We start from the raw sequence: 12,316 nt of genomic DNA on the forward strand, positions 1-12,316 counted from the left end.
AGAAATGAACCTGGCTTGTGGCAGAAGCCTGGGGACATGGGTTCAGCACCCTGCTTGCTCCTGCCCTGCATGGCCAGCAGCCTCTGGGGAGTAGCGGGAGATGTGGTCCTGCAGAAGTGTAAATGGTGACAAAGTGAAATCAAGATACAAAAACAAGTTTGGTTTTAAATTCCATTTTATAGAGATAGCTCTTTTTGCAAAGAACAAATGGTAACAGCAGCAAGCACTGTATCATACTGCATGGAGCAGTTATAGTGTTAAAAGACCTGTTTTAGTGTTTATCAGATTTGAGAAGTGCTCAGGCATCTTCCACAATTCTGGATGAGAGTTTATCTCCTGAATACAGGAAAAGGAATGGCTGGTTCAAACATACTTGGAAGCACTTTGTGCGTTTACTCAAGTTGCATATAGAATTTCATGTTGTGGTTTATCTGGCAGCTAAAAAGCCAAGGTTGGCAAGTGCTCTCTGCCTTTTATTGGTTGTCCCATTAGTGTGTGATCACACAACAAAACTGGAAGCAAGCCACAGCAAACTCCCCTCATTGCAGTTCTTAGTACCAGTGGGGAGGTGGATGTGGTATTTCATTGGAAACCAGAAGCAGCTGCCAAACAGATGTTCTTGCACAGGCATGCAAAACTTTCTGCTATGTGTCCAGCCACAAAGGCAGTCCCAATCTGCTAGCCAGTAGCTACATGTTCTGCAAGGCTTTGAGAAAGAGATATGCAGCACAGAGTAGGCTGTATAGAAGAGCTGCTGAACCTTGTGACCAGGATAGAAACTTCCCTTTAGAATGCTAAGGATCTTGCCTGTGTTTGCAGTTACCCAGTTTACAACAAAGAAAATTAAGACCTAGGGATTGTCAGATGACTGTAAGAATATGTGAAGATTACAGGCTCTGGGCTTCTCCCTAACAAGGGTCATGCTACAGCTTATATATCTAGAATTTAAGATCTGAATCCAGTGTTTAAGGTAGGAGTCCAGGTTTGGCTTCTGTAGAACAGCTCAATAGTCTAGAGAAGAAGCACTTCAACATAATGCTTTTTTCCCCTGCATTATGCTTATCAAAGTAGATACTAGCACAACAGAGGTCCATTAACATCTTTATTAACACTGCAAGTGGTCCAGGGAAGAACATTAGAGACTTGCTTCCCTCAGTAGCTCTTATATAAATATACATGATTGCACCCATGGATGGCATGTAGTTAGTGTAGTGACAGAAGTACAAAAATAACTTTAAAAGCCTCCATGGCGACATTTTTTTTAACCTCCTTGGTGCAGCTGTGTTTAAGGCAATAGCAATTGCCAGGATTTCAAGGCTATTTATTTCCAGGTGATATTTTACGTGTTCCATGTAATGTTCTTTGTTTAACATCCTTTACTGTGACATTTCTCCTCTTACTGGTTTTATTACTGTATGTACATGGGTGATGGCAACTAAATACCTTGTGCTTAAAACAAAGAAAATCCTTCTGTTGGAATGCAATATTCATGCAAATTGAAAGGTAAATGGCATCAAGAGTAAGTGTGGACATAACTTCGTCCCACTAACTTCTGGTGGTGACAGACTGAAAAGAAGAGGTCAGAATGATGTGTTTGAAGGCCTGAGTGAGCCTGCAGGTAGCTACATGCTGGTAGCAAAAACCAAACCTAAAATGCCAAACACCCCTCTCCATCTCTCACCACTAAATCAGTAAACCTATGACTTCTCCATTTCCTCTGCATAACTGCCTTGGAATATAAAATGAAGAGCCAGGGACTCCAGATTATGTTAAACCAATTCTGCCTACCGTATTTTTTTAACTTTATTTTACTTGACCCTTGATTGTAAAAATATTTATCTACAGCATAATGCAGCTCTGGTTTCAGTTCCCAAATGTCTCATTCTTAAAAGACTGGGTTTTGTAACCATGGTATGTAAGACTTCAGAACTGTGGAGCTTGTCCAGAATGGGTGGACAGTTTATCCACATCCTCCAGAGTGTGTAGTATGTCCCTTCAGGATACTATACAACATACTGCATTTATTGCTAGATATATGAACTCATGCTTCACTACTGACATCATCCTAAACAATGATGCTTCCTTTCACCCCCTGCTACATTTGTAAATCTGCCTTTCAACATGTCCAATATTGTTTCAATTCTGCCTTGACCAAAATGTCAGATACATCTTGCCTTTCTGGTTCCTCATCAGGCTCATGAAGTGACTGATATTACAAGTTCAGGAATGCATATCCAATCCCTACAAAGGATGATTACTGAAGCTGTAGCAACAGTCAGCACACAAGTCATGTCACAGCCCAGATCTCACAGTCCAGGCTCACTTCTGTCTTTACAGGTGCCCCTTTCAGCATACCTCAAGTTTTGCCTGTTTTGGTACTCATTACACACTACCACCACCTAATTTCTACATCTGGTACAACAACTTCTTCCTCTGACTTCTCAGAGTAGCAACAGCCAAGGAGCTTATTCAGCTTTGCATCTCATTTCAAATCACAGTCCCACTATCCCATTTAATCCTTTGAACAGGTGACTGCAGTAAAACTGTTTGGGATATAGTTTCATTAAACACAATGTGCAGAATAAAATTGCGTCACACACACAATGATAAAATATGAGAATCCTAAGTGAGAAGTACCAGTGTAGTCCTCCTCATACTCATATCAATGTAATAAATATTTTCAATCCAATGTTAATAAAGAATAAATAGTGACAACAATGAGTAATACAAAAGAGTAAATTGTTTGGTTTTTTTCTGTGGAACCTTCTTCATTCTAGAAATTTATTATATTTGGAAACTATCCTTTTCATTTGTGCATGACAGTCTACAGACTTATAGCTAATTATTGCCATAAAACATGCATAAGACAGTTAAGAGGAAAAAAAAAAAGCCATAAAGATGAGTTGATTAGTTAAATATATATATATATATACAGAAAGCTTATGCAGAAAAGGAAGCAGTCCAAATTAACAGAAATTGCAACACCAGTATATTCAGAAGGTCTCTGTCACTTACACATATTATATTTCCTAGAAGTATGCCAAATCACAGTTTATAAATCATATGCTCATGTGCCCATTCACTGTGCTTCAGTTCTGGCATAGCCATTCCAGTGCCTGTTCTGTGGCATCAGTGGTGCCCTTGACCATTGGCCTCAGGTGAGCAAGCATTACCTGTCAAACTTCTACAGTGGTGGCAATTCGGGGTCTCAGAAAGCCCTGTGAAGATCAGGAGCCAGACTGTCCCTAAACATTTTGTGAATTTCATCCATAAAGGTTTTTTTTCTGACTCTCAGAGTTACAAAGTTCTTTCTTGCTGGAGTTTGCCATACTTTAAGAAAAGCTCAAGATTTCACAGTATTCTCAAGAAAGTGGTAAATATTTCCTGACTCACCACCGCAGTGGAAGAATTGGCAAAGTGTCTTCAGCTTATAGAGTACTGTAACTCATGATCCTGAGCTTCTGGGCATTTTGGGCTGCAGTTCAAACTAACATGATTTATGTTACCTCTGTGCAATAAAAGTAGTTCTGGTCAGCTTGGTCAGACCTCCATCACCCTTGCTCACTTTCCTGTCTCCGGTTCCTACCCCACCAAATAAACACACACACACACCTCAAAAATGCCTCCCACCTACCCAAAAAACCCACAAAACTCAAGCTGTGATTAGTAAAGCAAAGATTTTTTGGGGTAGCTGATTTTTGCCCATTTTTCTAGAAGTTCTGAATATGGCAGCTCCTTCTTTGGGCTGAGACTATTTCAGCTCTACATTCCAACAGCCTAATTAAAAAAGATTTTGATTTTGATTGCAGTGAAAATAATACAAGCTCCTTCTATAAACAAGTTACCACTCTCCTCAAATCCTCCAACAAGTATATCAAAACTGCTGTCTTTGAGACACTGAAAGAGTCTTTCAAATAGAGAACCACCAGAATCTTATCTATCCTGTTCTGGAAGAGCCCCAGTTTTCTGAGTCAATTACTGACAAAACAATCAACTAATAGGATTCTTAAAAATACTATATTTAGATAAACTTTAATGTTAAAACACTAAATTAGTAGATCTCAACAAAACATCCAAAACAAGGACTCCACAGCATTGATGCTTCCAAGAGCAGCGGAACTATCTTCCCCCCTTGAAACAGTTGACAGAAAGGGGTATAACTGAAATATTTAACTAAACACAGGACAGACCTAACCAATAAACCCTTCCTTTTGTCTTCTAATTTGAATCCTGTACCATTGTTACTAGCACATACTAAAAACAGAAATGTCAGCGGGTTAATTACAAAACTCAGTCTAAAAGCTTCCCTTATTTCTTGTCAGATGCCAAAGATTCTCCCGTCAAGTAAGGTTTTGCTATTTGAAACACAGATTGTCAGACTCAGCAAGTTTGTAAGAACTGGTAGCCATTCACTGTTTTTTTGTTTTGTTTTGTTTTATTTGAAACTGGCTTTTCCATGTGTGATTTGTCCCATCAGCAGTACTCAGAATTGACATTTGACTTCAAGGCAGTTTAAAGACCATTAGGAACACACTGTGACAGTGCTGAGTCTGAACTCCAGAAGTTGATCGTACGTGCCTGTTACACCACACAGGGTCTTTTCATACAAGTCTCTCAAGTCATTCTGTATACCTGAACTAGCACAGACAGATGTCTCAAATAAAGGACAAGGGAAGTGAAGTCAATGGGATAAAGCTCTCAGGAGAAGGCAGCAGATGACATTATTTATAAACATGCTGGCATTGTTAATCATATGGTGGGACTTATCAGAAAGACTGTTCACTCATTTTTTTTATATTGTCAGACAACTCAACAGTATTGTTTGGCTCAATAAAAAAGATTAAAATTTCTAAAATTTCTATAGGTGTCAGACAGGTATTATTAACATATGGGTAAACACTCAAGACTCTCTTCCTGCCAGGAAAGAAAGATTGAGCAGATGGTTTGATCAGAAACTGCAGCCTTTGGGAAAAAGCTTGTTTGTAAAATTGAATATATTTTGCAACCAACAAAGATTTGGTAATTTCTGTCCTTAGGAAGTTTTCCCTGATAACAAGAGGACAGAAAAGTCTGTACAGTATGCCAGTTCAAAATGAGTATGGCTAATCATAGTTCTTTATTTTTTATTTTACTTAGCAGGTCTCTGGCAGTCAAATGCAACAGAATATCATAATTAAGCATCTTGACAGCTTTATAGAAGCCTTGCTCTAGGATAAAGACCTGTGTCACATCTACTGTAGTGATGATGAATACAATTAGGAGACTGTGGCTAAGGTTTTTTGTGGGTGGGAGGGTTGTTTTCTTTACATTCCCCTCCCCATGTCTGCATTTATGCAGTAATTTCCCAATCTGCCACATGTACCTTGTGGTACACTCCAGATTTTCAGCCCTTTCCAACGCACAGGCTAAAAATCCAGCTCAACAGATTAGCTTGTAGAAATATTAAGGAGTTTTTTTTTTTTTTTTACACAGCTTCAGTACTCTTTTCTTGATTTAATCCTGTACGTGTGTCAGGGAACAGACAGAATATATTCATAGATATGCACACACACATGTATGCAGATCATACTGGAAGAAAGTAGTTTATTAGGACCAGAGCTAAGTAACATTGTTTAACTGTTCTGTGCAATGATGGTAAAGACAACATATATTTTTTCATATATATATATGTATATGTAAAACCAAAAAAAGACACTATCTGGCGCAAATGTTCAGAGAAGCCTGTGTCCAATGACTCCATTGATGTGATACAATCTGTCTTTATGAGAGACCCAAGTTCTCATATACCAGGACTAAAATTACACATGCTTTTTGAATACATTCAGCATTTTGGTAACTGATTAAACTCTAACTTATGCTTTGAGTTTATCAGAGGCATATGATTCTAACCACCAAGACACCATGCCCAAAGAAATCAAACTGTAGTGAAACACTAGTTGTATTAGTTTGGCCTCAGTTGCATTAGCATAGACTCAGAGCCATAATAATGGATTACATAGAAATTCCAGCAAGTTCAGATCACGCAGGAAGAACTTAATTAGAATTGCAATATTCTATGCAGAGGTACCCAGTGTAAACAAAAGCAGTGCCATTAGCTTTTAGCTTACAAACTTATCCAGACAACTGCCTTATAGAGCCTGAAACACTTTGCCTATGTTTACTGCTACACCTGGGAAAGGAGCTGAGCTTTGCATCAGCAAAAGATGCACTAGGAGCCACTTCAGCCACAGCTGAAATACTGCCTGCAGTATGAGTTTGATTCTATTCTTCTTTGAAATACACACTGCTGCAGAACCCCTGCATCCTCAGAAACAGAGTCCTGACTGGAGCAGGAATTACAAATCCAATAAAATACTGGAAACTTCTTTCCCTTCCTTGTTCTTTAAAAAAAAAAAGAAGTCCCTCCAGAAGATTCTTTCTAAACTATAAAAACAACAGAAATAGTGCATAACTGGAGGGAGCTGTAAACTGCTCACATGCTTTCCACAGCTTTAAACTGAAGGGCAGACACACTGCTCTGTGCCATATTTTGGGGCTGCAAAGGCTTTGGTGTCAGAGGAGCTCTGCCAGCTCACAACATCTGACATTGTGGCCAGGGTCCTAGTGTTCATTTTGCAGACACACACCCACTAATAAGCTGACAATGCCATGGAGTAAGTGCTTTCACTTTCCTTTCTAAAATGCTGTACTCACAAAGCATTTAAATATGACTGAAGTTTGTGTCATGCTCACTCTCCCAAATCAGCTTCATCCTTGGAATGCAGTGGCCCCCAGTAGGTGGTAGCTACCCAAACCAGACAGCCCCTTGGAGGGTCCCATCCCCCAAGAGAGGGGTACAAGAGATTGAAAGAAATTACTACAAGCAGAAAAAGGGAAGCATGGAGTGAAACTTATGTCCAGGTCATAGAGGGGTAAAAGAGAAAGAGAAACAGGCTGGGCACCGGAAGCCCTTTATGTTCTTTCTTTGTACAGAACAGTTTTGCAGTTGGCATGAGAAGCCTGTAAAAGTATTTTTTGAGGCTGCATTCTGCAGCTGGTGGTGGGGACACACAAGGTGGGACTTAGATCAGGTCTTCTGGGTTTATTTTTGTTTTGTTTTTCCCTGGTTTTTTTTTTTTTTGTTTTTTTTGTTTTGTTTTGTTTTTTTTAAAGGAGGGGGAACAGGGCAGAAGTGGGCTTATAAGAAAGAAGAGACAGGATTTTTAATGCTCAAGAAACCAAAAGCTAGGAAATTAAATGAAAGAAAACTATCAAGAGGTATATTCTTGTGATTACTGAAACTGAGACTGCAAAGTTCTTTTTAAGTGAATTACGATTTACCAGATAATAGATACAGAAAGGTTTCACCACCACCACTTGTAAAACTGCATTGGTTTTATCAAATAGCTCCTGTTGAGCCACTCCAGTTGATGAACATTCTTATCAACTAGTGAATATAAATGACTTATGGGGATAATATTTCAATATATAATGACATTGCTATATCTTGGTTTCTTTTAAGATCTGGGTTATTAAATATAAATATCAAAGCCGTAAATTATTGTAGCAGCTTTATACAACTAAATTAAATTCAAACAAAACCTAATTTCCTTAATCATTGACTGTAATCCTCCAGGAACATATGCTATTAACTCAACTATGAATGGCAGAGAAATTGTATGACTTCATTTAAGTTATTTTATATCAAATTCTAATCCAGGGCAGAGTCCTCTTTACTTAGAGAGTAAATCTCCTGCAGGGATTTTAATGCTTCTGCAATCATATTGGCTCTTCACTGGAAAACTAATCTTTTCATACTCTGTTTTTTCACTCCTTTATCCATTTCCTTCACACCCTCACTAAGCTATAGCTTGTTCCTTCTATCACATATAATGCTTTGAAAGATTTGTCTTTCCTCTCCTGAATTTGATCTGCAAGAGTCATGCTTTCACTTATGCCAGAAATGGATAGGGATTTTTTGTGTTTCACATGTGAAACTGAATCATTCTCATTTGTTTCAACATGTATGTTAATTACCAGTTGTTGTGATCTCTCTATAAGGTTGTCATAATTATTCAGTTTGCACTCAAGCATTCAGAAAACAGAACATTTTCCTCCTCTTTAAGAACCCTATTGGAAGTAAAATTAAGCAGATTTAATTTAAGCAAGGAACTTCCTCAGAGACTGAAGACAATGATCAAATAATAAAGAAATAAACCTTAAAGCCTGAGGAGGTAAGACTTGGAGAAACCTCCAGAGATCTGTCAGTCAACCTTCTGCCCCACAGCGTAATGAACTAAACTGCTGTCATTCCTGACAGATGTTTCCCTAATCCATGCTTAAAAGCCAGTGACAATGGAGATTTGACATCTCTCTGTGCAATCTATTTCAGTGCTCCACCACCCTTCCTAGCAATATATGGCTCCAGACATCCAATTGCAGCCTCTCTTGATGCTTAAGCCTTTTACTTCCTTCCCCATGCTTTGGAAGTGGCTTATTCCTGGCCTCTCTGCATCAGCTTCCTCAAGACTTTGCCACTTCCATCTTTCCCTAAGTTTTCTCTTCTCTAAGACTGAATCACACTGTCCTCTTTTAGTTTGCTCAGCAATCCTGTTCCTCCCTGCACACTCTATCCCAGTGGTTTGCTCCTGGAAGTGCATCACCTGAATTAGGATTCTTTAGCTGAGGTCCTTCCCAGCATCAAGGAAGACAGAAGTAATAAGTCAAATCTGGGAGGTTACAGGTCTGTTATACATCCCTGTGTGCCTTCCTCATAGCAGAACAACACTGCTGACTAACATTGAATTTATGACCCATTTTCACTCCCAACCTCTTTCAGCTACTTGCTTAATACCCTACAATTACTGCTTTATGAGTATTGTAAATCAAATCTTCAAAGCCTCTAGAAGATAGCACATAGCCACTACCCCCAAATTTCACTGCCAAAACACTCCAGTTTGTAAATAAGCAACAGAAGTAAATCTCCTTTGTTCAGAGCTCCCTCCCCCCCCAAGTGAAGCCCCCCAAAAACAAAGCAAAAAGCCCAACCAAAACCCAACCAACCAAACCAAAACATAAATGAAAAAGAAAAAAACCAAACAACTCACCACATCTGATCACCAAACCCCTGAACTTTTGTGCTGGAATTCCATCTCACAGGATTTCTATCCCCTACACAAAGTGGAGTCCTCTAGGTGCCTGAGCAAGGGCACTTCTGGTTCTGTAAGCATTGTTTAACAGAATCAGCATAGTGACTCAGCCTAAAAAGCAGAAATTGGACAAGTGCATTGCAGAGATTCTGTGCCACAGCTTTTTCAAGTGCCAGTTCCTGCAGAAAGTCACTGGTGCTGGGGGCACTGTAAGGTTTAACAGTTCCCAATTGCATCAGAGACTGTCTAATTGGCTATTATATGGAGGAGACATGCAGTAGGTCTTGCCAAGGTATTCTGGATGAAAAATTCCACACACTATGACTTCTTCATACCACTGTGTCAAGGATTTGCTAAAGTACAGCAGCTGATGTGGAAGCATCTTAAGCCTCAAAAGTTCCCCGCTGCAAGCAACTCTCAACATCCAGATGGACAAGTTTCCAAGCAGAAACAAGGAGAGGGTAAGAGGGTATATCATGAGCAAAACACTCTGTACAGACATGAGTCTTGCTTTGAGCTTGGATTCAACCAACACCACCAACTGCCTGTATGCATAAATTGTCTTGCTCTCACTCCAGGTCTATTTCTTTAGAGAGTAAAAGGCCATTACCCTGTTTGTGTAACCATTTCAGGTCCACCAAATAGGTCCACTATCCAGCTCCAACAGCAGGCCTAACTCCATGCTCAGGAAGAGTGCAAGAACAAGGTAAATACAAAATTTCTCCCCCAAGTTCTCCCTAGCCCATGAACAATTAATGATAGTTATAAAGTGCAAATTAATAGAAACTATTAAAAGAACAGAATTAGTGGAACACTAGTACATAAAACATCATGGGGAAAAATGCACTAGAATTCTATGGTCTTTTAGAATAACATAAATCTTTTCCAAGCAAAATTATTCTAAGATCAAGTCCACTGCTTTTGTGCAGAAGTCAGTGCTATCCCCTGCTGCAGGGTACATCTGTACTCATGCTGGGACTCCAAAGAATTCATCAGCTCCTCCAGCACAGCCTTATCACACCCTGAGGGCTTTAGTGCCACCTGACCATCCATTGACCCAACAATTCCCTGGAAGATTTCCTGATCACGATGTGTCTAAACAGATAACAGACACTGCAGTTATGATTTTTGCCAATTGTCCCTCAGACTCCTTCAGCCAGCCTTATCATGTTTGTACATTTAACTTGCCAGAGTTTATCATCTTTTCAGTTTTCTTCATCTGGACACCACTTCAGCTTTTTGGAGGATGCCATCTTGCTCATGCAATCTCACTTGCCCTGCCAGTACTGGATTCTTTTCACTCTTTCTCAAGTTTTTTTTTGGTGCACAGTTATTTTCTTTGTGCTTCTCATTGATTTACAGAAGCAATATCCATACTCCCTGCAAAGAGTTAGATCTTCCATCTGTCTTACTTTCAACAAGCTCCCTAATGTGTCTAGTTTTCCTTTTTGAAGCTGAACACAGCAATTTTTTGAGAGCTCTGGCTTGTCTTACTTCTGCAAGGATGCCGAGCCTAAACACACTAAAATGCCCACTTCAAGGGAGCTCTTTAGCTGCTACTCTCTGCATCATACCCTGTAGACCACTCAGGATTAAAATCCAGCATTGCCCTCATGGGCTTCTGAACCAGCTGTTCTGCAAAGCAGCCATTGAGACATCAAAAAAGCTAAAAATCCAAGTCTGGATGCAATTTTTGCCTCATTCTAGACTGAATAACTGAAGTCATCTATAGCTACTTCATCTCTCTACTCAGCCTGCTGTGTTGCCATCGTGGTCCACTGCTCAGCTAGGCAGAATCTATATTGTAAATTCCTGTTTAAGTCTGAAACTTCCACCCATGTGGAGGTTGGATTGTTCACTGATGGGATTGCCTTGTTTAGCAGTTCAGCTCTGAAGGGTCTTTAATGCTGCAGAACCAGCAGCTATCAGCAAAGCTCACCGCTTCCTTCCTGAATACACAGTATCATGGGAATGTCCCACTGAGCATCTTTCCAAGTTTATGGCATCTGTGCAACAGCACATCTCCAGGAGCAATCAGAATCCCAGTTCCCCCATGTCATTTCTTAGACATCAAGCACTCCCACAGAGGAGTATCTTGTTTAAACAATCTCTCAGTTCTGCCTGTTCCCTGTTTCCTCTTCAACTAGGTTTGACCTTAACACCAGCGGAAGGGTGCTGTATCACTCAAGGCATGACATGGCAGGATGGCTGTGGGCAGAAGATTATCAGTATTAGGCTCTTGATTTGAATTAATTCTCCTCTGAGTGTGAGGAACTTGATTTTTTTAGTTCAAAAAGGCATGCTGCACAGTCCATTTATTTACTCAGGCATTTCCTGATTGAGTGACCTGTGCTGTAGCATGAGATTTTGATGTTTAGTTTTTTTGTGTTTTGTTGGTTGTTTTCTTTCCTGGGCAGGGTTGTTTTCAAGTATTGTTCTTCCTCATCTCTCCCAAAGATATCAGCCAGCCAGCCAGCCAGCACCAGCTTCAGCACTACTTACAGAAAGAGGTTCTGCTTTACGGTGAGGAAAACCTGGATCTAAGCAATTGAGGAAAAATATCTTCTTACGAAGGTCACGACTCTTAGAATAATATCTTCTTGTGTTTAAAGTAGAACAGGATACTTAAAATTAAATCAGGTAGGAAGCTGGGACATTTGGAATGCACAGTATATTACGTGGACTTGATTTTCCATTCTTATGGTGGATCTCATTTTCAGTGTTTTGGCAGTAAATTAACACAAAACTGAAGCAACATAGTGGCAGTTCTGATCATGAAAAAGCTTCTCTTTAGTTAGTCAAGAGTAAATTAAAATAAAATTTATAATTACTATGAGAAATATAAAAGGAAGCTTTACAAATGCTCTATACTTTAATAAACTCTTTTCACAGAAGATACTACAGGTAAGTCTAGAGATCTGACATAACAGTCAAATTTCAGTGTAATTTTCTATATGTCCCCATTGGCATATTCAGTAACATTCCTGTTAGCCCAGATTTCAGCCTGAGCTCTAAAGTTCCTCCCTAGGGATGCTTCTTGGTCCTGAAGCAGGTTGTAGATTATTCAATATAGTAGTTTGACCAACTTCAGTAATGATTAGCTTTTCTAATATCTGTTGCTTTTTAACCCTTCTACACAGGAATTGCAATTTTGAACTGAGTACAATTTGGTGTCTGTATTGCAATGC

At 39.5% G+C, this 12,316-nt stretch overlaps 1 protein-coding gene across 2 annotated transcripts in view; it reads right to left on the reverse strand.

Annotated features, from left to right (window-relative positions):
- The window catches only part of CABCOCO1 (ciliary associated calcium binding coiled-coil 1), a 152,226-nt gene that overhangs the window by 89,152 nt on the left and 50,758 nt on the right, over window positions 1-12,316 (reverse strand). The gene's annotated exons all lie outside the window — the stretch shown is intronic.

This window comes from Heliangelus exortis, chromosome 7 (assembly GCF_036169615.1).
Source record: "Heliangelus exortis chromosome 7, bHelExo1.hap1, whole genome shotgun sequence".
In the NCBI taxonomy this organism is placed as follows: domain Eukaryota; kingdom Metazoa; phylum Chordata; class Aves; order Apodiformes; family Trochilidae; genus Heliangelus; species Heliangelus exortis.